A 23,594-nucleotide genomic window follows, 5' to 3' on the forward strand; every position below is an offset into this window, starting at 1 on the left:
CGCTGATCATCTTCAAAGCATTTTTACACCATCAGTTTCCGATCATACATACCGCACTCATCCTACTGCTCAAGTCAACACTGATTCACCTCAATTACAGCCCAACATCACTCACACTCTTCCGCAGCATGTTCTCACTGTCCCGATTACACCTAATGAAATCACCGCTGTACTACGCCGCAAGAGAAACACTGCTCCAGGATTCGATGCCATCACTTATAGACATATTAAAGAATGTCCCTATGCTCTTCTCTCACTACTTGCTCTGATATACACCTTTATTCTCCGCACAGGTCTCTTTCCCACTGACTGGAAGGTTTCGAAAACACTCATGTTTCTCAAACCTAAAAAACCACCATCCGATGTTTCATCTTATAGGCCAATACAACTCACCTCCACTTTCAGTAAAATTTTCGAACGGCTCCTGGTTAAAAGATTACACCCATACTTAAACGATCATCATATCATTCCAACGCATCAAGCTGGCTTTCGGCCCTCATATTCAATTAACGACCAACTCCTTCGTCTTACATCACTTGTCACCAATCATTATAACTCTATTCAGCCATCTTGTCTTGTTCTATTCGACCTTGAAAAGGCGTTTGATAAAGTTTGGCACCTGGGACTCATCTATAAACTTATCAAATTACGAGTTCCTGTTGCATATATCCGGCTTATCTTTCATTTCCTTACCTGCCGTCTTGCCTATGTTGCCATCAACGATCAGCTGTCACACCCGATATTCTTGTTATCAGGCGTTCCACAGGGTTCGGCATTATCACCACTCCTATATCTGCTTTTTGTCGCCGACTTTCCTGAGCTACCTCCGAACGTCTCTTTATTCCAATACGCCGATGATACAGCGTTTCTTGCCCTCTGTCGCACAATAGCACAAATCAATCTTGCTCTTCAGGAAGCAATTAATCGTTTCACGGACTGGTGCCACACTTGGCAACTGACCATCAATGCCGCCAAGACACAAGCCATCGTTTTCATTCCACCTCGAAAACGTACGAAGGTCCATCGGAATCCTACCAAGCTGTCCTTACAAGTCAATGACGTACCGTTACATCCTACCAAAACAGTTACCTATCTAGGCATCACATTCGACCACCACCTCACCTGGACACCACATCTCAATTCAGTGAAGGCAAAAGCATATAACAGACTTAATCTTCTGAAACGTTTAACAGGTACCTCATGGGGTCTCTCTTCGAATCTTGTTCTTAACACTTACAAAGTATTTCTTAGACCAGTACTCACATATGGATTTCCCGCCTGGATCTCTGCACCAACCTCATATTACGAAAAACTTGCCATTCTCGAACGTCATGCATTTAGAATTGCCTTTCGCATCTCATTACCTAGTCCTACACAAGACCTATATTCTCGTATTTCTTTTCCTATTCTCAAGTATCACCTAGAATCTTTACGCTGCAAGTTCATTACCGACCGCTTCACTCATCACCAGCCACTTCTTTTTGACACCATTCATTATCTTACACTCCACCCCTCTCTTCACGCTATATTATTACACATTACCTCCTAATCATCCAGCTCATGCTCTCATAGAGGACTTTTGCATTCATGCTCATCTACCTCATATATTTCCATCTTATATCGCACAGTGATTTCCTCTGTTACTAACAGGGCTTCCCCATGTCTTCATCAGCCTAGAGTCGCCCCTAGGCAGAAGTTAACTTCATTCGTTTACTTAACATCTTCCTAGTGTTGTGACGTGTCTGCACCTCATGCCCTCTATCATGCTCATAACATATTTTCCTTGCCGACTAAATAGAATCTTACCGCCTTTTTACTCTTCACTTTGCTTCATTCATTGTTTTGTCCTTTCCATCACCATGTATCTTTTCAAATTTGTCTGTAAAATCTTCTTATACCCTGTTTATATTATGTGTGTTAATCTTTGTACCGTACTATAATATTTATATTGTATTTGTAATATGACTATGTTCCTAATTCCTTCCACTACCGATGTCATAATGATTATGATCGCAAAGATCATAATGTCCATGTTACTTTGATTTAATAAATAAATAAATAAATAAATGTATATAATGAAAACTATGACCTGATATTCTAGCCTCCCTTAGACCATCCACAAATAATCCATGCACCAAAAATTTTTCCTGTAACTTCCCATCCCAGAAAGAGGGCGTACCCCTCTTAGAGGTAGCTAGCTTTCAAGCTAGCCTTAAAAAAAAAGTATGCACACATATCTGCTTTGTCACATCTTTACCTTTATCCTTCGCACTGGCTTTGTACCTGCTGACTGGAAAACTTCGAAAACTCTTATGTTTCTCAAACCACATAAACCTGTTGCTTCTGTTAGCTCATACCGTCCTATTCAACTAACATCGACCTTCAGTAAAATACTGGAACGCATCATTGTCAAACGTCTTCATTCATACCTGGCACATCATCACGTCATTCCACTTGAGCAAGCTGGTTTCAGACCTTCATTCAGCATTAATGACCAATTGCTCCGCCTCTCAAATTCTATCTATACTCACTTTAACACAGGCAACCCGTCCTGCTTGGTCCTGTTTGATCTCGAGAAGGCTTTCGACAAGGTCTGGCATCCCGCTCTCATCTATAAACTCAAACAGCTCCGCCTGCCTATTGCTTAATTTAGATTCATCTTTAATTTTCTTAGCTGTCGATTGGCTTATGTCTGTATCAACACTAGTTTTTCATTTCCTATTTTTCTTCATTCTGGAGTTCCCCAAGGATCGGCTTTGTCGCCCTTACTATATATTCTATTCGTTTCCGACTTCCCAGCAATCCCAGATACTGTTAAGCTCTTTCAGTATGCCGATGACACTGCACTTTTTGCGACGGGCAAAACAATTCATCAGCTTAACCTGGCTCTCCAGGATGCTATCAATGCCTTTGTTGATTGGTGCTCCCACTGGAGACTGATAATAAACCCAGCAAAAACTCAATGTATTGTATTTCTTGCCCCGAAGCATCGTTCACGTGTACACCGCAACCCAACACTCTTAAACCTTTTTGTACAAGATGTACCTCTAAAACCTACTCGCAGTGTCAAATATCTAGGAGTAACCTTCGATCATCAACTAACCTGGAAAGCACATCTGAAAGATATCTCCAAGAAGGCGTACTCTCGCCTCAATCTTCTCAAAGGTCTTGCTGGAACTACCTGGGGACTCTATACTCATACACTTCTTAACACGTACAAAGTTTTCCTCCGCCCGATTCTGACGTTTGGATTTACAGCTTGGATATCTGCTCCGTCCTCTTACTATGAGAAATTATGCATCTTGGAACGTCATGCCTTGCGAATTGCTTATCGTATCAAATTACCAAGTCCCACTCAAGATCTCTATCATAGACTTACATTTCCGCATATCTTATATCATTTAGAAACATTACGCACTAAATATATCACCCAGCGCCTGCACAACAATCATCCACTTCTTCAGCAAACTTTTGACGATCATGCCCGAAGTACCTCCCCCGTTGCCGCTCTGTTCCCTCCGCTCTCATTACTATTCACTTTGTACCATTACACTCTACCTCCAGACCACCCTGACGCCGTCTACTACGAGCCATACACTACAGCCGCTCATCTACCTCACATATGGCCATCATATGCACTGTGACACCTTCTGTACTAACAGGGCTCCTCTGTCCTCATTGATGCCTAGCGCCGCCCCTAGGCGAGAAGATAACCAGCATTTGTTCAACTAACAGAACCTATGTGTTGTAGTGAGTTTCGCACTTCATTTCATCATTCCACATCATATCACTTACGGTTATGGTTTTCTGCAGTGTATGTATTTACCTTTCCTCATGATTATGGTTAAAGGCCATAATGACTATTAAAGTTTGAATAATAAAGTTTCTGTACCTACCCATAGCCCAGCCATTGCTTCCTGAACAGCACAATATGCTAAACATCTCTTCCCCTACAGAGGGCGTAACCCTCTTCGGGTAGTAGCTAGCGTCCGCTAGCTGGCAAAAAAAAAGTATGCACATATAACCACCAACACCTACAAAGCCTTCTTAAGACCTGTTCTCACCTATGGTCATACTGCATGGACCTCAGCAAACCACAAGTTCTACCAGAAACTAGCCATCCTAGAAAGGCACGCACTCCGCCTCGCATACCGAATAAACCTGCCCAGCCCAACGAGAGAGCTTTACGATCGGATAGATTTCCCTCCCATCCTGTCACACCTTGAAACCCTTCGCCAAAAATACATCAACAATAGAACCGAAACCGCCCATCCCATGATCCTAGACATCATCCAATATGATGCAAACCACGACGCGCCGACAATCCATCAGGATTCACCTCTCCAACATTACATGACTTTACGCCATCTTTCCCAAGATCCCGCTACCATAGACCCCGAAATTCTAAACATCTATAGACCTCAAGAACTATCATCCGATATCTACCCGTCTTATGCATGAACCTATACCTGGATACCGAACACCCAAAATTTCCTACACCAAAAGGTCGAGCAGGCACATGTCTGCTGTGGCCAGCCATTCTGACTAAGGTTTTCCAGGGTTTCCCTTAGTCACACCAGGCAAATGCCGGAATGGTACCGAACATAGGCCCTGGCCGAAAGAACCTTCCAAATCCTTGTCCATATTCCAAATAAAATAATTAAAAAATAGATAAAAAATAAAAAAAATAATAAAAAAGGATTAAAGAAAACTACCCAAACCCCTCAACAAATAATTCACCCTCTCCTGATAATCCTTACTCCTCTAACCCGAAGAAAGGGCGTTACCCTTTAAACGGGATGACGACCAAAAAAAAATGTCGTTTATCACATACTTTACCAGCTGGCGCAGTACAGCTTTCGTAACAAGTCTAGACTGTTTTCTTTGCGTACGTGTGGATGCACGGCGATCGAATTCAGTTTCGGGCGACAGGTTACGAGAGATCGAGGGTTTCACCCAAGTAGAAGCCTGCTGAAGTACACTATTATTGTGTATTTTTTGCTAATCAATTCTGAATCCTTCGTTTCGCTTCGCTTCCATCACTTCACAGTTAGCAGTGTATAATTTCACATCGCTTATGGTATCTGGCTATGGATACCGGACAGGCTTCAGGACCATCAGCTTCCAGACCTTCTACTATCTCTACGAAGACGGAAAAGCGGAAGCCTCGTAGCGAAAAGTCTACAGCAGAAACAAGCCCAGATCGATCTCGCTCACCTCTTAGCTGCCCAGTACCGTCGTCAAGATCGCCACCATCTAAGAAATACCATACAGATGCCCACAGCATCTCTAGTTCAGACGATGACCGTCTCATCATTGACGAGGAATTTCTTCCTCTGCCTCCTCCAAAGCTGAAACCGGACATTTATAGCTATCTTCTTCAAAATTACGATCCGAAGTACCGGAATTCGAAACTTCTTCTTCAACAAATTCTGAAATACCGACCACGCTCTGAGATATCACAAATAGTAGAAACCAGGAACGGCTTCATCATCAAGTCATTATCACCAAACTTTGCTACAACCATCCGAGATAAACATAGCTTCGAAATCTTCGGAAAAACCGCAACACTTTCTACTCGCTAACAATAAGCAGAAACAGCGCCCACCCCCACGCCAACCACCTACCATGTCGGTAGTGGTCCGCGGGGTTGATCCGTCGATAACAGATGCAGAGATTGAAGATGAACTACGAGAGGAAGCCTATTCCTTCAAAAAATGTATCCGTATTCGGAATAACCAGGGGCCTACCTACATGGTCCGGATCTTGACCACTTCACAAGAAACGATCAACGATCTACTAGATAATGGAGTATTCATCTTCAAAAAGAGACATCGTGTAGAACCGTCACGATCACCAGCACCACTTCCTCTTAGATGCGAAAGATGCCAGGAATACAATACGCACTCCACTGATCGCTGCACAAACCAATTCAAATGCGGCTATTGCTCTGGACCACATCCAACTCGCACCTGCACTAATCTTCAACAAGCTCCTACTTGTAATACTTGCCACGAAAGATCTCATCCAACTTACAGTTATAAATGTAAATCTCGGCCTACTCCAGAAGAGACTAAACCAGAGCTAGTAGTACCATTACGTACTCACGACGCTCAGAATCAAACAGTGGATACACCACTGGAACCCAATCAATATGTCACCCTTCATCAATTATTAGCATTCATCACTTTGACCCTTCAGAACGTCCAACCTTTTGCACGGCCACCCATGTTACAGCATGTTCAACATGCCGCTCGCAACCTTTTCCATCTTGACTTCCATGCTACCTATAATGGCCCCTACGTACATTTCCATGCAACTCCACTTACAACTGCTGTCTATAGTGTTGTAAATAGAAAAAAACGGTTCGTATTTTTTCAGAAATGTACGTTTTTTTTAGAAAAAAAACATTGCCTCTCGTTTTTTTCTAAATTTCGTTTTTTTTCAAACAGTCATTTGTAATGCATCTTACGTATATTTAAGTATGAAATATTTTTATGTAGGTGTAATCACCATAAAATGCAACATAAATTAAACGCTAGATACTGATACGCTACAAATATTTTACAATTTACATGAATACCATACCTATTAACAATTCGGGTTTCAGCAATTTTCATCAATATCAACTAAGAAATAAAAGTAGAAATGAAATTTTGTTTTTTCGTGAAAGTAGGCCTTTAATAAGTACGAAAATAATGTCACGAACAGTATAAAATTCCAATAACCTGTCTAAAGGTAAAGAATAATACTAATTTGCCTAATAGTATTTTTCTAAATGTCATATATAAATAATTTGTCGACTAGATATATATGATATGCAGAGCCGGCTCTACCATATAGATTTTGTTTCGGGAGGGGCTTTGCTAACTTTCGGGGGGGAGGTCTTTGCCTGAAAATGTGAAAATTCTGCAAGATATTACATATACTTTACTATAGTAAGATTTCGGGGGGAGGGGGTGCCTTAAGCCCGGAAGTCCTCCTAAATACACCACTGTATATATACAACACGTGCATTTGCGTGGAACGGCACGCTTGGATGGTCCGGCAAAATCTGTCATAAGTATATTATTTAAATTAAATATTTCTTGTTGGAAATAGACTTCATGATGATGGTAGTTACATTTACTAAGCTGACCTTCTATTTGAATACTACATTCATAAATTATGTTTAGGTTGCATTAGTTTAAGGCCACATGGACAATGCTAAATCAAATGGGCGAATAAATCCGAGCACAAATTGCTTGATTGTTGTCAAATGCAAGAATTCAATTCTCGAATAGTAATGAATATATGTTCCATTTAGTAAGTTATCACAGTTTTGATATGAAAGTAATCTTGTTTTTGTCTGAAGCAAGTTCCTTATCATTGAAGATAGAAACAAATTTTTTTAAAAAATGTTAGAAGATGTAGAAGAAAAATCAAGAAATAAAGATAAAAGAGCTAGTTGCACTGGAAATGCAAACTGATACATTGAGATTGAAGCTCGATAGTGAATTCTATAAAAAGGTTACCATCTTTCCTCTGCAGGTGTGTTTGCTTTATCTTTCACTACCATAATAGATTAACATTTAAAGAAATAAAAACAGACACAACGGAATTGCATTTTTAGTAAGTATTTAAGCCTTTCTAAGTACAGCTGCACTTACCCTCACCTTTGTTGTTCATGCTGGAGTAGCATAGTTAAATTAAGACTTCTAAGATTTGCTCCTTTTGGAGAAAGGGGGAGGCGGCAAATTATGCCATTACACGAGGAGACAAATTGACTAGGACCTGAATATAGGATGACTCAATTTGAAGTAATGCAGGGTGTTTCAAAATTAATATTAGGCTTTTGAAACTTTGTAGTATTTATTACAATTAACTTACAATTATAAATATTATATCAGATGAAAGAGCAATTCAAACAGTTTTGTACGCACGCATGTACATGCATTTTTCTTCTGTCTGCCGTCAGAGAGCAAGTAGCGATGATGGAGACTAGAGAGCAGAAAGCTTTTTGTGTTTTAATAAAGACTGAACCTGTACAGTGCAACCGTCTGTGTGAAGAATATTAAGGAGACGCTTGCAACTACGTCTTTATTGTTTGCAGTTGCTACAGGTCTAAAACCTACAGACTACGGTTTACGTGCAAATTTCGCAAGTGAAATATTCCTGCATAACAATGAAGATTTTCTGGATCGTGTCGTCTAGAGTGATAAATCGACTTTTCACCTAAGAGCTAATGTCAACACTCATAATGTTTGCATCTGGCCGTCAGCAAATCCTCAGGAGATGGTACAATTGAAACGAAACTCCCCTAAATTGAATGTGTTTTGTGCCGTATGGCGGAAAGTTTATGGGACTTTCTCGCCTATCGACTAGATGTGCGCCGTGTGATGAATGAATCTCACATTGAACACTTGTAAGAAAGACTGTTTGAGGTGCTCTTTTACTTGATGCATTGCTTATAATTGTACGTAAAATGTAATAAGTTCTACGAAGACTTAAAACCCCAAAATTTATTTTGAAACACCCTACATTTCTCACCAACAGTGTTGGAACTAAGATGTAAAAAGGAGAGAAAATTTTCCTTATAAAGTTATTTTTTACAACGATATTATTAGTCGAGACTATAACTACAACAACAACACGAGTTAGTAGTCAAAAAATGTAATCAAATGTGTACTCGGTAGCCCAGGTGGCCAAAGTGGCACACACAGGTGTGTCACTTGTTTAATCCGCTCCAGGGTGGACTCTAATTAAGATATCGGGATATTATTCTTGCTAAATGTGGTTGGACTATAGTTTATCATATTAATTTCTTTTTCTTCTGGTGTCGAATTTCCTTCTCAAATTTCACCCCAGTAAAAGATTAGAGAATTTTCTAATTTCGAATTTCCTTTACTTTTTTTTCCCTGTAGCTTCCTTCGTTGTAGAAAGACATCCTTAAGAGTTGCCAGGTAGATACCTCGAATGGATACCTAACTGTTGACATCAATTGGACGGGCCTGCGCGCAGTGTTGCCAATTAGGGAAATTAAAAATCTCCTATATTTGGGCAAAAAATTAGAAACTTTTGTTTATAAATCCGTACCTATATGTCCGAGTGCAAGTCAACTTACACCAATCGAACATTTGTCCTTACTTAACAAACGAAAGTACAGATCGTTACAATGGGGTAATTAGGGGACGCACGTAAAATTCGTATTTAGGTTCTAGCCCCTGATTTTTCTAATTTTTCCTTACTTTTCTGTTTACCGTAATATATTTTTGGTAACTAGAAGCTTTGTTCCTTAAATATCGCCATAATAGTTGTAGGATGTATTAGTGGTGTACCAATGTTTAATTTAAGATAGTTTGCGTCTGTCTGGTTGCAGTGTTGCTAGCTACAGAATATTTTAATTCCAGATTTTAGGGGGAAATTTTGGAAAAATTATATGTTTTGTCTCTATTATTGCCATCTTGTTGGCTATATCGGAACAAACGTACCAGTATCTGGAAGTCTTGTCTTTACTCTACACAACGCACTATAGAAAGTTTCAATAGGATAATTAGGGGAAGTAAAGTTGAGATTTACAGTGGACCTTGTTCTCTAATTGAAAAGATAACTTTTTAAAGGTAGAATGAGATATTTTTTTTATTGACATGCTTACTTTATAAGATATTGTCACAAAACTTGTAGGATATATTAGAGGGATACCAAAGCTTATTTTAAGATAGTTTCTGTGTGTCTGATAGTAGTGTTGCTAGCTACAAAAAAATTTAATTCCAGATTTTAGGGGCAAATTTTGCGAAAAATTCCCTTTTAATTTCTATTATTTCCTTCTTGTTGGCTACATTCGAACAAATGTACCAGTGTCTAACAGACTCATCCTTAGCCTACACAGCGCACCATAAAAAGTTTTACTAGAATAATTAGTGGAAGTACAGTTGAGGTTTATAATAAACCATGTTCTGGAAATGGTAAGAAAATGGTGTATTTCTGAGGTAGAATGAGATTTTATTAAATTTCATGCTTACTTTGTTATATATCGCCATGATACTTGTAGGATATATTCTTTGAGTACTACGGTTTATTTTCAGATAGTTTTCGCCTGTCTGATGGCAGCGTTTCCAGCCAAAACAATTAATTCCCGCTATTAGGTGAAAAATTCGGAAAATTTCCCTTTTCCCCTCTATTATTACCCTCTTACTGGCTACATTGAAACAAACGTACCACTATTTGAAAGCTTCCTCTTTGCCCTACAGAACGCACCATAAAAAGTTTCAATAGGATAATTAGAGAAGTCTAACCCGGCATATTTGATTTTTGCCTCTGAGGCGTAAAAAGTGTCAAAATTTCATGTGTATGACAGAATTTTTTCTTTCCCTCTTTGAATGGAAGACAGCGACTTCAGGATTTCACTGTACCTTGTCAACACACCAAAGATTTGTTTAGGTGACTTGAACCCATATAGCAGCAGTGGTGCTAGATACAAAAAAAGTTTGAAATTCGGTTAGGGATTTTTTGTAAATTTTCACCCCTACATTTCCCTCAATAATTTCCCACCCGTTGGTAACACTGCAATGCAACTTACACCAAAAAATAGCCACATCGATTTTCTTAAAAACAAGGCCTTAACCATATCAATCGAATGAATAGTTTTTGAGCAATAAGTCACTAACTGGAAATGTAGGAAAACGCCAAAAATGGCCTGGGACCGAAAGGAAAAATCACACAATTGTGCTCGTATAGGTACAAAGAAACAAACGCTTTTTAAGTTACGAGTGCTTCGACTCAAGTTCTATTGATTATTTCAATAATCTGCAACATAAATCAATAAATAATAGTTGCCAGAAAAAAAACAGACTTTTGAAAAAAAAAATGAAAAAGAACGATGTTTTTTATTGAAAAAAAACTTCACAGAAAAAAAACCGTTTTTTTACAACACTAGCTGTCTAAATCTATCTTCACTATGGCTTTTATCATGGCTCTCATATTCTTATTCCTCAACATCCGCTCATTTTTCACTCATAAAATTCTGTTTGAACAACTTCTATTAGAAGAAAACGTCAATACTTTCCTTCTGAATGAAACTCATCTTACACCCAAGCTCACTTGCCGCCTTTCAGGATATCACATTCTTCGCCATGATAGTACCATACCAGCCCGCCGTGCTAATGGTGGCGTTGCCATAGGTTTTTCACCTCATATACCTCATCGTACTCATTCCGCTCCGATTCAAAACCTACCAGAACATCTCATTACTACTCTATATTATAAGTCATTATGTGTAACAGTAGCCACCATTTATGTTCGTCCCGGTCACACAATTCCATTATCATTCTTTCACTACATCTCTAACAACTTCCGTCATTACATCATTTTAGCAGACATTAACTTTCACAGCCGCTCTGATAGAGATAAGACAACTTTCACGAATTTCATTGTCACAACTACGACCGGTATAATTCATCCTTTACCTAAACCCACCCGCCCGGAATGCAATACTACTCCTGACGTCGCCATAACTTCATCCTCTTTATCACACCGTATTCACATCGATATTTTAGACCCAATAGGAAGCGATCATGTCCCAATTAAACTCAGCCTCCGAGTATCCACTACCTCTATCACCAACACCCCCCTCCCAGACTAATCCCCCGCTATGATAAAGCAGATTGGTCGAAGTATCGAACTTACTTAAGTCACTCTCTTCAGCAATGCGTTCCTCCCACTACGGAAGATGAGTTATACTCTATCCTAGATCATATCACTAAACATATACAAGTTGCCTCCGAACAGTTCATTCCTAAATCTACCTATTCACCCCATAAACCTAAACTACCCCCACAATATCTTACTCTCATACAGCGCTCCCGTCAGTTTTATACAGAATATGTGCGATCTGGTAACCGTGAAGCTCTTCAACATCACCGAGCCCTCCACCGTACAGTTTCAAACTATGTTAAAGCTTATAAATTACGACAATGGATCAAGGCTTGCAATTCTCTTTCTGATACATCCCACCCTACCAAATATTGGAAGCGTTTCAACGCCCTCACCGGAAAATTCACCAGAACATCCTATCCACTCATTCATCATGATCAAGCACTCCACTCAGACCAAGATAAAGCTAATGCCTTCGCTACCTATTTACAGGATATCTTTACGCCTTTGTCAGCTACACGTCATTTTCGTCATCATCCTACAGATCACTTTAACTTTTGGTCTCCACATCTTCAACCAAACGTGCATCACACAGTCTCTTCTCACAAAGCTCTCACTGCCCCCATCACTCCTATCGAGATCAAGCATGTAGTTACCCGCAAACGCAACACAGCACCCGGCATCGATAACATCTCTTATCGCCATGTGAAAGAAAGCCCAACTGTTCTGATAAATATTCTTGCCCTGATCTATACTTTTATCCTTCGTCCTGGCTATATACCCGCTCCGTGGAAAACGTCTAAAGTTCTTATGTTTCTTAAACCAGAGAAACCTCCCGACCAAGTATCCTCTTACCGTCCGATTCAGCTAACCCCGGTTTTCACTAAAATTCTGGAAAAAATCATAGTACAACGCCTTCATCTCCATCTTTCACGGTACAATCTCTTGCCAGTCCAGCAAGCAGGATTCCGCCCACAGTTCAGTATTAACGATCAGCTCATGCGTCTTCTAAACTACATTACTAATCACTACAATACGGCAAAACCATCCTGCCTGGTCCTTTTTGATCTGGAAAAGGCATTTGATAAAGTTTGGCATCAAGGACTTCTCTCTAAGTTACTCAATTTTCGCCTTCCCCTCGCATACATACGATTCATTTATAATTTCTTGTCTGGACGCCTCGCATACGTTTTCATTAATCAACAATCATCTCATCCTATCTTCCTACATTCCGGTGTACCACAGGGTTCTTCGCTCTCTCCCCTACTCTACCTGCTGTATGTTGCAGATATGCCTCCACTTCCTCACAACGTTCATTTATTTCAATACGCCGACGACACTGCCTTTCTTGCCGTAGGTCGCACTGTTCACCAACTCAACACAGCACTGCAGGGGGCGATAGATACATTTGTCCTCTGGTGTGATAAATGGAGGCTTAAGATCAATGCCAGTAAAACACAAACTACAATTTTCCTACCACCCAATAAACGCTCCAAAGTCCACCGCAATCCATCTCTATTAAATCTCACAGTTAACGACACTCGTCTTCAGCTTTCTAAGACAGTCAAATACCTGGGACTTACATTGGACAGACACCTTTCTTGGAAAGCACACCTGCAGGATGTTACAGCAAAAGCTTACCGTCGACTTAACTTACTTAAACGCATAACTGGTACCACTTGGGGTCTTCATTCAAAACTTCTTTTAAACACCTACAAAGTATTTCTTCGCCCAGTGCTGACTTACGGCCATCCTGCCTGGATTGCAGCTCCCCCTTCCTATTATCACAAACTTAAAGTTCTCGAACGACACGCCCTTCGTATAGCATACCGCATCAAGCTTCCCAGTCCAACTCAGATTCTATACGACCGAATGCCTTTTCCTCACATCTTATTCCATCTCGAACAACTTCGCCTTAAGTACTTTCAGAGACGTCTCACTCTTCATCACCCGCTTCTCCGAGATACTATCAACGCTCATACCAACTTCGATCTTCCACATCCCATCACACATTCTCCTCTTTCCCTCCTTTTCACACTGTATCATTACTCTCTACCACCCGACCACCCTGATCTTCCATTGACTCGTACTTTTCTCATAGACCGTCCTCCACCTCATATCACACCGTCATATTCAGCACAGTAGTCCTCTGTTACTAACAGGGCTTCCCATTGTCTCTCATCAATGCTTGGAGTAGCCCCCAAGCGAGAAGATTAACTTGCATCTGTCCTCTAACAATCACCCTCGTGTTGTGTTGTCTAGTGCACCTCATCTCATAGTCATCTCATTCTTCTCTTCTCCCATATAGAAAGTATTGTTCAATCTCACAATCAATCATACAATACCGACATTCCCCCACCTCATGATTGCTATCGCAAAGATAGCAATATCCACCTGATGAATAATAATAAATTTTATGAAATAAAGTGATAATAAAATAATGAAAATTCCCTTAGACCATCTCACAGTCCTTTCCTCCCAATTCCCAAACTTCTCTTTCCCCAAGGAGGGCGTAACCCTCGGGCGGGTAGCTAGCCTTGGCTAGCAAAAAAAAATCGTTGCTTATGAACTGGCCACCTGGAATCTCTAACCAGGTAAAAAAAATAGGGTATCCGTTGCTGGCGGAGAAAAATAAACTAGTCAGTTAGGCATTCCATCCCCACTGGTTTATTTATAGTCGCGATCTTCGTATATACGGTTGGATTACTTGCCTCTTTGAGGCTGAGGAAACAACCGTCGAATTATATTTAGTACCTCCACGGAGGTTAACGCACCAAATTGATCTTTTCTGTTGACGACCTAGCTATTCCTCTTGGCTTAACGATTTATTTTGATACTCTCCTCTTCGGAGGAAGAGACAAGCTAAATTAGTTGACGACTTAGGCATCTCTACTGGTTACCGATTACTTTTTGTGCTTCCTCTTCGGAGGAAACAGATTAACAACCTACAAACTTAGAGCATTGCTCTAAGAACAAACCATTTCAAAGGTACACTGTTACCCTCTTTTGTGGTAAGCTGGCGCCATCTCCTACTTTAAGTATAAAGATGGTCTCTCAGAAGACACCAGTGAAATCTGAGAAGAAGGCCCAATCGTCCAAGATTCCTAATACCAGGGGCAAAATAATAAGATCAACATATAAACCAGAAGACTTCCTTGTGCCTTTAGGTAAAAACAAGCAAACGACCGCTCCAGCGAAGTCAAAATTGAAACCGAATACAGTTAAACAGACAAGTAATTCGCAGCCATCAACGTCGAATAACACGGAAGACATGGATTTCACAGTAGTGGGAACACTTAAGCGGCGTAGGTCTTCCTTGGAAAATCTCAACAACGCTGAAAAACTATTTAATAGCACTCAAGAATATCCACCTCTTCCCACTAGCAATAAGTTCGCTGTTTTATCATCCGAACAAACAGACAATAAGAGTGCCAGTAGCACCACTGCGCCGAATGACAAGCCCTCCAGTTTTAAGCCCCCTCCAATTTTCATATATGGAATTACAAACACATATACCTTTATCAAGACCTTGTCACGAGCATTGAAGGAGCCCCCTCTAACTCAGCCCAATAAGGAGCACATTCGGATTCAAGCGGCAAACAAAGATGACTACGGCTATAAACCAGAAGACTTCCTTGTGCCTTTAGGTAAAAACAAGCAAACGACCGCTCCAGCGAAGTCAAAATTGAAACCGAATACAGTTAAACAGACAAGTAATTCGCAGCCATCAACGTCGAATAACACGGAAGACATGGATTTCACAGTAGTGGGAACACTTAAGCGGCGTAGGTCTTCCTTGGAAAATCTCAACAACGCTGAAAAACTATTTAATAGCACTCAAGAATATCCACCTCTTCCCACTAGCAATAAGTTCGCTGTTTTATCATCCGAACAAACAGACAATAAGAGTGCCAGTAGCACCACTGCGCCGAATGACAAGCCCTCCAGTTTTAAGCCCCCTCCAATTTTCATATATGGAATTACAAACACATATACCTTTATCAAGACCTTGTCAGGAGCATTGAAGGAGCCCCCTCTAACTCAGCCCAATAAGGAGCACATTCGGATTCAAGCGGCAAACAAAGATGACTACAATTCTATCAAGGCTTCTTGCGAATAAACAAACACTGAGTATGCTACAGGCGTGGCGAAAAATGAAAGGCCTATTAAGGTAGTTGTCCGAAAACTGCCTATAGACACCGACATAGACGATCTGAAGGAAGAACTATTGCGTCTCGGTTACAAACCAATAAACGTCCACCAAATGTCTCGTAAAAGCAAGACGGAAGACAAGAATATAGTGATGCCACTGTTCTTGGTTGCTTTAGAACGTACTGCAGCAGTCAAAGAAATATACGCTATAAACAACTTGCTTCACTACCGGGTTCAAATTGAACCTTACAAGCCTCCCTCAGTCTTGCAATGTTACAGATGTCAACGCTTGGGGCACTCGCAAGACACCTGCCAAGCCCACCCGAGGTGTCTCAAATGTGGGTAATCACATTTTACACAGTCATGTACTAAACCAGACACATCCACACCCGCCACCTGCGCAAACTGTCAGGGAGATCACCCAGCAAATTAACGAGGCTGTCCGGTATTTAAATCCTACTCAGAAGCTCTCAAATTGCCGGTGCAACAACCGAACAAACACCCAGGTATACTTAAGAAAAATTTCCACACACCATCCTCAGAGAAAATTTCCATTCCCACTGCTGATAATATACAACTCGTGACTAAGGATAACAATGATGATGAAGCTCCCACTTCTTCTCACACCCAACCAGTTACTGCCGTCCAACAGGAGAACTCTAAGGAAGATGTTGACTTAAAATCAGTTCTTTCATTTCTCAAGGGCTTACATTTCCGTAAAATACTTACACACATTAAACGTGGTATCACACGTTTTCGACAAGCTGCAGACTCAGCTTCCAAGGCTGCAGCAGTAATCGAAACAATAGCGGAAATGGTTGACGATGGCTGTTTCTAAATCCGGCGTCTTACACCACACACTTATACTTGCCACGTGGAATGCAGATGGTCTTGAGGGGCAGAAACAAACGCTTCTTCGCTTTCTAATAAAGCATAGAGTTGATGTCATGTTCATCCAAGAAACACATTTTACTGCTCGCATCACTTCTTGGCGCCTATCTAATTACATTGTATACAGACAGGACAGAGTGGGTAGACAGAAAGGAGGATTGCTGCTCATAATTAAAAAGTCATTACCAGTAAGGTCGCTTAGAATACCACCACTACTTACTTTAGAGGCACTTGCTGTTGAGCTAATAACTCCAGGAGTTCCATTAGTACTGGTCACTGGTTATAAGTCTCCGGCCACACACTTAGAACCGACTGACTTCGACATCATCGCAAATTTAGGGCCCAAAGTTATCTTAGCTGGTGACCTTAACGCAAAGCATGGAGCTCCATTACTCCAAACACTGCTGGAGACGCTTTGCACGAATATCTCCTCACGTCCAACTTTATCATCAGTGCTCCACCAGATCCAACTCATTATCCAAAATTCGGCGGCCAACCTGACGTGCTTGACGTTGCTCTTTGCAAAAACGTATCCTTTAGTATTCATCCATATGTTCTCTCAGACCTAGACTCAGATCACGATCCAGTCATTTTTCATGTCTCCCACCTCAGCATCGCCCACACTGCTCCTATTCTTAAACACATAGAAACTGATTGGGATTTGTTTAAACAAGAATTAAACACACTGATCGACCTAAGAGATCGGCCCGCCACCATTCAGGACATCGATCAGGCAGTTTCTCATATCACCGTAGCACTTCGTACAGCAGAGGCAGCAAGCTCCACTACTACCATCTCTCCAACGCAAACAGGTCAATACGACAGTCTACATCTGCAACTCTATATTCATTTAAAACGCTGGGCTAGACGTCGCTGGCAGCACACACTTCATCGAGCCTACAAGACACTGTGGAATAAACTGCGTGCAAAGATCAAGGTGCTGACTCAGCGACAACATCAACAGTACTGGGAAGATACTTTTCGCAACCTCACAGTAAATGATCGTAAAATTTGGACATACTCTAAATCCTTCCAACGGGCTACCAATGCTTCCAAAGCCAGAGTCCTCCAAGGACCACAAGGACTGACTCAAGACCCGCAGTTGCAAGCAGATACTTTCGCTGACTCTCTGCAAGTACAGTTCCAGCCCAATAGAGGCCAACTTGATCCTTATTTCCACCAGCACATTAGAACTACCTTATATAGTATACGAACTCAAAACCCTACACATGGCATCAACCCAGTTACACCTCGGGAAATAGAAAAACACATCCAATGTCTACCGACAAAGACAGCATCAGGGCCTGATGGGATTCGACCTGAGATACTGAAACATCCAACTCGAAAATTACTGGTCTTTTTGGCATATTTATTTAATGCCATCTTTCAAATATGCTACTTCCCAAAGCCCTGGAAGGAAGCTCGTATCACCACCACCCCTAAACCCGGAAAGAATCCGCTACTTCCGGAAAACTATAGGCCGATAAGTCTTCTGTCACACTTAAGTAAATTATTTGAACGTGTGTTCCTCTGGAGGTTGAAACAACATGTCGCCAACAGTGATCTTCTACCCTTCCATCAGTTTGGGTTTCGTGCTCAACATAGCACTACTACCCAACTCGTACGAGTAGTTGATCACTTAACAGTGGCTTTCAATAGAAATCACCACACCCTTGGAGTATACCTGGATGTGTCAAAAGCATTTGATAAAGTATGGTTAGCTGGATTATTATATAAGCTATACACTCAAGGTTTTCCGGATCGTTTTCAGCATTTACTTTGCTCTTATCTCATTGGCAGATCATTTCATGTGTCGGTTGATAGTGTCAAATCCTCGTCTAGGCCAATTAAAGCAGGTGTCCCACAAGGCGCTGTACTTTCACCGCTCTTATATAATCTCTATACAGCAGATCATCCGACTTTACCAATCTGCTTTTTCGCAACGTATGCCGGTGATACCGCCTTTTTCACAACAAGTAGTTCACTTGCACAGTGCTACATCTATATGCAACGTCAACTAGACAGTTTTCAGGAATGGGCAAGGCGCTGGAGAATTAAAGTAAATGCCGACAAAAGTTGCGCTGTCATCCACAGTAGAAGACGCATCCGCGCCCCTCGAAATCTAATATATGAGAACGCACACATTCCTCACGCCACGCATGCGAAATATTTGGGTGTGACATTAGATCATGGGCTCACGTTCGCCCCACACATCAAAGATATAAAGCAACAAGCATTACGGAAAATCTCGGCATTGTACCCCATTTTTCGCTGCAGTTAAATTTCTCATGAGGTTCGCGTGCACATATTTAAGATGATAGTCCTGTCCACACTTTCTTATGCATGTCCTGCCTGGCAACATGCTTCTAATAGCCTTCTTCAAACACTCGAAAGTGTGCAAACGAGGGCCGGTCGCATCATCACTGGTCACGACAGATATACACGCAACAGGCAAATTCTGGAAGATTTAGAACTGCCTCCTGTTAGAGAAGTTCTACGGCATCTCCATCATAAGTTCTGGCATACTTTACCAAGACATGTTAATCCAGCTATAGCCACAATCGGCACCGAATGCGCTCTACGGAATGTTCATCGCACGCCACGCCTTTAATATCTTTCCATAGCTCGTAATAACAATATCAGCTACTCTGCGACAGTTGCAGATGTTGACTTCCAGACATAACAAAACAATAGTAATACCTAACTAGCCACCAGCACATCTATATATATTCTTTATGCCATCTTACTCATGGAGTCAGGGGCTTCGGCCCGATACTCTTCACAAAACTTCAACATTACCGTGACCGTGACCGTGACGTTGCTTATGAATTGGCCACCTGGAATCTCTAACCAGGTAAAAAAAATAGGGTATCCGTAGCTGGCGGAGAAAAATAATCAAGTCACTTAGTGTGTCCATCCCCAATTGTTATTTTTATTCGCGATCTTCGTACATACGGTTGGAATACTTGCCTCTTTGGAGTTTAGGAAACAACCGTCGAATTGTATTTTCATACCTCCACGGAGGTTGACACCCTGATTTGATCTTAACTGTTGACAACCTTGCAATTCTCTAGGCTTACGATTTATTTTGATACTCTCCTCTTCGGAGGTAGAGGTACCTGAAGAAGAAGAAGAAAAAAATAGTTGACGACTTTGGCACTTATACCGGTGAACGATTACTTTCGTGCTCCCTCTCTGGAGGAAAGAGCACCTTAATAAACTCTAAACTTAGAGCTTTGCTCTAACACCAGAATATACCCAGGGGCCGTCACTACCCCTTTTGTGGTAAGCTGGCGCCATCTCCCACCTTAGTAATAAAGATGGCTTCTCAGAAGACATCAGTGAAATCAGACAAAAAAGTACAATCACCCCGGATTCCAGATCTGCGGGGGAAAATAATAAAACCAACGTACAAACCAGAAGATTTTCTAGTGGCTTTAGGCAAAAAGAAGCAAGCAGCTGCACCAGCGAAATTGAAATCCACTCCACTCAAGCAGTCAAGTGCTTCGCAGCCATCCACCTCGAATACTCCTGAAGATATTGATTTCACGGTTGTCAGAACACTAAAACGACGTAGGTCTTCTTTAGCAAACCTCACCAAGGCAGAACACCTTTCTAATAGTCCCTCAGCATATCCACCTCTCCCACTCAGTAACAAGTTCGATGTTTTGTCCCCAATACAATCAGATAATGCTAGCACTAACACTGGTACGACAAAGCAGCCATCGAGTTTCAAGCCTCCTCCGATCTTCATTTACGGAATTACTAACTCCTATACCTTTATTAAGACCTTATCACGAGCATTGAAAGAGCCCCCTCTAGCTCAGCCCAATATGGAGCGCATTCGTATTCAAGCAGCAAACAGAGATGATTATAATTCTATCAAAGCTTATTGCGAACAAACAAAAACTGAGTATGCTACAGGCATGGCAAAAAATGAAAGGCCTATTAAGGTCGTTATCCGAAAACTGCCTATAGACACCGACTTAGACGATCTGAAGGAAGAACTATTGCGTCTCGGTTACAAACCAATAAACGTCCACCAAATGTCCCGCAAAAGCAAGACAGAAGACAAGAAAATTATGATGCCACTGTTTTTGGTTGCATTGGAACGAACTGCAGCTGTTAAGGAGATATATGCTATTACCAACCTTCTTCATTACAAGGTCCACATCGAACCATACAAGCCTCCCTCAGTGCTGCAATGTTACAGATGCCAACGCTTGGGGCATTCACAGGACACCTGCCAAGCCCACCCGCGCTGTCTCAAATGTGGGCAATTTCATTTCGCCCAATCCTGCAGTAAAGCAGACTCCTCCACACCCGCCACTTGCGCCAACTGTCAGGGAGATCACCCCGCAAATTACCGTGGCTGTCCAGTCTTTAAATCCTATTCTGAGGCTCTTAAATTGCCGGCCCAGCAACCGAGGAAACTTTAAGAAAAGACTAAGAAAACTTCCAACAAACCATCAGAAGAAACGACTTCCATGCCCACTGCTGTTAATATCCACCTGTAGCTACGGACCACCTATAGCTATCCACCTATCGCTACGGACAATGAAGACGCTGAAGCTTCCACTTCTCTCCACACCCAATCAGCTTCTGTCGAACAACAGTAGGGCCCGAAAGAAGACCTAGACTTAAAGTCCGTTCTTTCATTTCTCAAAGGTTTAGAATTACGCAAAATAATAACACATATTAAATGTGGTATTACCCGTTTCCGCCAAGCAGCAGACTCAGCTTCCAAGGCTGCAGCAGTAATAGAAACAATAGCAGAAATGGTTGATGATGGCTGTTTCTAAATCCAGCGTATTGCATCACACACTTGTCCTTGCTACATGGAATGCAGATGGTCTCGAGGGCCAGAAACAAATGCTTATTAGATTTCTCAAACACCATAGAGTTGATGTCATGTTTATTCAAGAAACACACTTCACTGCTCGTATCACTACTTAGCGACTACCCAATTACATTGTGTATCAACAGGATAGAGTGGGCAGACAGAAGGGCGGATTATTACTCATAATCAAAAAGGCATTCCCCGTCAGGTCAATTATAATACCACCCTTACTAACTTTGGAGGCACTTGGTGTTGAGCTAATAACTCCAGGCGTTCCATTAATATTGGTCACCGGATACAGGTCCCCGGCTACACAGCTAGAGCCCACAGACTTCGATGTCATTGCTAACTTAGGGCCCAAAGTCATCTTAGCTGGAGATCTTAATCCTAAACATGGAGAATGGAACTCCATTACTCCAAACACTGGTGGAGATACTTTACATCACTATCTACTCACGTCCAACTTCATCATCAGTGCTCCACCAGACCCAACTCATTATCCAAAATTCGGCGGACAACCCGATGTGCTTGATGTAGCCCTTTGCAAAGACGTCTCCTTTACCGTCCATCCTTATGTCATTGCAGACTTAGATTCTGATCACGATCCAGTCATTTTTCACGTCTCCCACCTCAGCATCGCCCATTCTGCCCCCATCTTCAAGCAAATAGAAACTGACTGGGACGTATTTAAACAAGAACTAAACACCATGATCGATCTACGAAATAGACCTGCCACCATTGCGGACGTCGATCAAGCGGTCTCTCACATCACGCTAGCACTTCGTACAGCAGAGGCAGCGAGCTCCACTACCATAATCTCTCCAACGCAAACCAGTCAATGCGACAGTTTTCATTTACAACTTTATCTTCATCTGAAACATTGGGCTAGACGTCGATGGCAGCACACACTCCATCCCGCATATAAGACTTTGTGGAATAAACTTTGTATGAAGCTCAAGATGCTCACTATGCGACAGAATCAACAATACTGGGAAGACACTTTTCGAAATGTCACACTCAATGACTGTAAAATTTGGACGTACTCCAAATCATTCCAACGTGCCACAAATGCTTCTAAAGCTAGAGTCATACAAGGACTTCAAGGACTGACTCAAGATCCTCAGTCGCAAGCGGACATTTTCGCTGACTCTCTGGAAGCACAGTTCCAGCCCAATAGAGCACGTCTCGATCCCCATCTGAAACAGCACATCCGAACCACATTATATAGCATAATTAAACAAAACCCTACACATGGCATCAACCTAGTTACACCTCGGGAAATAGAAAAACATATCAAATGTCTACCGACAAAGACAGCATCTGGGCCTGATGGGATTCGATCTGAGATTCTCAAGCATCCAACTAGAAAACTACTGGTCTCTTTAACTTACTTATTTAATGCCATCTTTCAGTTATGCTACTTTCCCAAAACCTGGAAGGAAGCTCGTGTCATCACAATCCCCAAACCTGGCAAGAATCCAATGCTCCCGGAAAACTACAGGCCGATAAGTCTTCTATCCCACTTGAGCAAACTGTTCGAACGGGTATTTCTTTGGAGGCTGAAACATCACGTAGATAATAGAGACCTTCTACCTTCCCATCAGTTTGGGTTTCGTGCTCAACATAGCACTACAACGCAACTTGTACGAGTAGTGGATCATATAACAACGGCTTTCAACAGGAAACAACACACCCTTGGAGTATACCTGGATGTGTCAAAAGCCTTTGATAAAGTATGGTTAGCAGGACTATTATATAAGCTATACACCCAAGGTTTTTCAGATCGTCTTATACATTTACTACGTTCATACCTTACTGAGAGAAAATTTCATGTGTCTGTTGACGGTGTCAAATCCACGTCTAGATCTATCAAAGCAGGGGTTCCACAGGGCGCTGTACTTTCACTGCTTTTATATAATCTGTACACGGCGGATCTCCCGACTTTACCACATTCCTTTTCCGCAACGTATGCTCACTTGCACAGTGTTATATCTACATGCAACGTCAACTCAACGGCTTTCAGGAATGGGCAAGACGTTGGAGAATTAAAATCAATGCAGACAAAAGCTGTGCTGTCATC

The sequence above is a fragment of the Thermobia domestica genome, chromosome 10 (assembly GCF_964235325.1).
Source record: "Thermobia domestica chromosome 10, izTheDome1.hap1.1, whole genome shotgun sequence".
Classification (NCBI taxonomy): domain Eukaryota; kingdom Metazoa; phylum Arthropoda; class Insecta; order Zygentoma; family Lepismatidae; genus Thermobia; species Thermobia domestica.